The following is a 4,240-nucleotide window of genomic DNA, read 5'->3' on the forward strand; positions in this document are numbered from 1 at the left end:
CAGGTAAACAATCCAACAATTTTCAGTCAGTCATTAAAAAAAAAAAAGAAACTGTCCGGATGACCTGACTGAAAACTGTTGGATTGTATACCTGGATTATTGAGCATGGACTTTGTTGGTTTTGAACCAGTTTGACATGACTGTCAACGAGGAAGAGGAGGGGGGCGTGGCAAAGAGACCATCTTAGCACCAACATAACTGGTTTGTTCCACTTTGGAGTAAGCTGTTTGGGGGAAGAATCAGTTTTGTGTTGTGTGACTTGACTGATGAAGCCTTCTGGATAGAAGGTGAAACGTTTCAGTAAAAAAAAAGAAACTGTCCACTTGACCTGGCTGAAAGTTGTTGAACTTTATGGAAACGTGTGTTAGTTCAGTACATCTGCTTGAGTTCCATAGGATCCCCAGATTAAAACCTGTTTTTGATATTTTCATGTGCAACACTGGAAAGTGAAATGTGAAGACCAAGTAACTGAAACAAACAACTTGTTAAAACTTGCACAACTTTCAGTTCATATAATTAAAATGCAGAGACTGCGATAACGTGACAACACTGTCAGTGGGTATTTTTATGTATTTATTATTTGCTTGTGCGTCTAAGTGTAAAATATAACTTGTTGTCAGTGACTAATGCCAGGGTGTGAAAGTGCAGAATCAGCAGGAAACAGGAGAAACTACTCATTTGACTGAAAGGTAGTGGAACAAAGTGGAGAAGTGAGGCTGTTGGTTCTTCAAACACTGATGTGGCAGAACCTTCCTCCAGACATGACTGTGTTGTTTTTACACTCTCGCCTGAAGTGTGGGCCACCCGGGACCAAGAGGCTTGAAGCAGCCGTCTGGCAGCGTTTTCTGCCAGGACACCCCCCGTGTCTCCCTCCTCCACTTTGAGACATGGCAAGTGCTGATGGCTAACCAGATAAGGATGCTTTTCATCTCTGCTTCCACAAGCTACACAAATTAACAGATTCTTAAATAGTTTCCACGTACTGACTTGTAGTCATCTTGCAAACCAAATGTTCCATAAGTCCTATTTCACCTGTCTTGTCAGGAGCAACGAAGACACAGGTACATGAGAAAGTTTACAAACTAAATTATATCAAGAACAAAGGAAGGGAAAAATGTAAAGCCTGGTATGAAACTCAGGAAACCCAATATTATAAGAAGGAGTGATTCCAGGGGGTAGACATGTGACCTAATTACAAGTAAAAAACAGACGAGCTGAAGTGTAAGGACCAAAATGAAGGAACAAATGAATGAAACTGTAGAAAAACAGAAAGAAATACTCAAAAACCAAACAACAAAACTGAGAGAAACTTCAGGATGACAACAGTTTATTATTGAGGGAAACATCTGGCATTGTAAACATATCATTGATTTTTAAATTATTTATGTGTTTGGCTTAGTTTTTGTAAAAAAAGAAAGTTTCCCTGAGTCTAAATATTGTTTAGAACCAAGCTGAAGACAGTTTAGTTTGATTTAAAATACTTTTGTGGTCACTGAATAATGGACACTAGTCAGAGGCAGTTTTACAAAATATTAAAGCTTTAATCTAAAAAAGTTACATCTGGTCCTCTGGACATTAAAAAAAAAACAACAAAGCAAAACAACAACAACAACAAAAGTAGGAACGTTTCGTCTTTCATCCGAAGGACTTCGTCAGACTTCTGATGAAAGACGAAACGTTTCTACATTTTTTTTGAATGTCCAGAGGACCAGATGTAACTTTTATAGATTTTTCTACCTGGATTATTGAGCATGCATCAGGATGTTAAAGATTTAAATAAATTAAACAATATTAAAAACAGAAGACATATGTCCATAAAATAAATCCACCAAATCGAACAAAAGTATTTCTCAGACACTTTGATTTATTGTGGTGTCTGTCAATATAAATTAAGAGCCAATAAACGTATGAAAAAAGAAGATTGATTATATTTACTGATCAGAGATCCATTTAAACAATATAGAAATGTCTCTGCTGTCATTTACAAAGTTTGAGTGGAATAACAAAACAATTTATGAGTTTTCACTGAAGTTCGAACACCATTCCCCTTCGCAAAAGTCAAACTTCTCAACGGTTGTGCTGCAGAAGCCCTAATGAGCCCTTCACACTCGTTCAGACTTCACGTGCACTCCCCTTGTGTCAGGGATCAATGGACCGAACCATTGTTAGGCTGATGGGGGGACGGATTATGGAAAGGTGCATCGTATTGCCAATATAAATTGTGGAAATGCTTTATTTTCTTTATATAGCATTAACTAGAGGAGTGGTGGTGCAGAAGTGAGAATAGGTGAGCCTGTGATCGGAAGGTCGCTGGTTCAACTCCCCGAACTGACAACATAACAAAAATGTGGGTGGGATAGGTGAAGCACCAACATCTGCCTCCACCCTCACTTGTGACCCTGTGATTTCCGCCCATTGTTTAAAACTAGAAAACGGTTCTTCCATCTTTGTTTTGATTTTTTCTGTGACTAAAATCATTCAAATATGAACTTATCCAGGACAGGGAGTTAAAACGGATAAACACCAAACCCCACGTTGAAGGTAATCTACCGAACACAGCCACCCCTGCACTCACCCTCCCTGCCACTGTGCACACCCCCATCGTGGTAAAATCTGCACACAATGCTTATAATAGCAATAATAGCACACCATGGGCAAAGGTCTGCTTGAAACAATATCATCACTGAAAAGCAAGAAATTGTTGTTGTTGATAGCCAGATGCTGCTGATTTCATGGTCCCTGAAATGTATTTTGCTTCAAATCAACATGATAATCAGACAATTAGGAGACTGATTGGAGAGAGACCCGGGGGGCTAAAGTGAAATCACTGGAAAATATATTCTCATTGTGACTCACGAAGGTGCAATAACTGTCTCCATACTTCCATGTCAAACAACGTCCTTCAGTGTCAGTACATGAGTATTAATACATCTGAAATTTAATAAAACTAATGTCTAAAATATATAAAAATGTGTGAAATGGCTTTTTCAAAGCGGATGCTTCATTAGTATTCCCTGCGGATCTTTGTATCACTTTCTCAAAGAAATGGAGCGTATAAGCCGGATCTGGGCGTAGCTTTACCTATGTAGATGTGAATCGTGTCTCAGATTACATATGTAGTATTTATCTTCCTTTGCTTTAATCCAGGTTGATGTGAAACATCTTACTGCCTTAGCCTGCAGTAGTTATTACCACCAACAACCATTTCACTTAGTCAACGCAACAATGAGTTCATCAACTTCAGCTGCAAATGTTACTTGCTGTATGAAACATTTTGATTATTCAAAGATTTCTTGGCATAACTTCATCCATGCATTTCTTTTTTTTAAATTAAAGTATGTATTGTGCTTTTTCTTCAGTGTAGACATTCAAAAGTTCCATTACTATCTCTGTTCAGCCTGTTGAGCATGCATCAGGATATCTCTGTTCAGCATTTCTCTCTGTTGTCACATGCATTTTGAGAGAAGCAGTGCAGCAAACTTTGAAGTCTTTCAGCTTCTTTATCCTGTTAATATTAAATGCATGTATTTGTTGTCTCAATAAATCCTGCAAAGCTGCTATGCTATATGCTCAGCTTCAAGAGGCTTTTTAAAAGGGTGATCCATCCTTTTAATGGGAGGAGGGATAAGCACCTTTTTCATACTTCCTTTCACAGATTTTAATCACATTTCCTATTTTGTATTGAATGCCAATAGCTTTAATATTTCTCCTAATCTAATGATATCCATATTGTATAGTTATGAAGCACAATGGTGACATTTGTTTACCACAACTCTGTGCTTCAGAGCAGCTTTTGAGTGCTCACTTGAATCATTCTGATTAAATACTATTATTTAAGAGGTAACTGAATATGACTTCTCTGACAAACAGTCAAATTTTGGGTTCTGAGTTTTCCTTGCATTTATGTTTATGTGTTAGGTTGGGCTTATTTGTCATAAGCAGAATCAACACAAGGTCAACAATGCAATGACATGTTCAGGATGAGAGGAACCATCTCGACTCGCCAAAAACAAAAAAAGCCTAAGCTTGCAACAAAAATACAATAACAATGTGCCAAAAGTGAAAATACATCTACAGCATCATCTACACTCGTCCTTTTAGCAGAGTGGTTCTGTTGGTAGTGAGGTTCTCTTAGCAACATGGTCCAGTTAGCAACATGGTTCTGTTAGCAGCATGGTTCTGTTAGCAGCGTGGTTCTGTTAGCAGCGTGGTTCTGTTAGCAGCGTGGTTCTGTTAGCAG

Source organism: Nematolebias whitei, chromosome 20 (genome assembly GCF_014905685.2).
Source record: "Nematolebias whitei isolate Nwh7 chromosome 20, NemWhi1, whole genome shotgun sequence".
Classification (NCBI taxonomy): domain Eukaryota; kingdom Metazoa; phylum Chordata; class Actinopteri; order Cyprinodontiformes; family Rivulidae; genus Nematolebias; species Nematolebias whitei.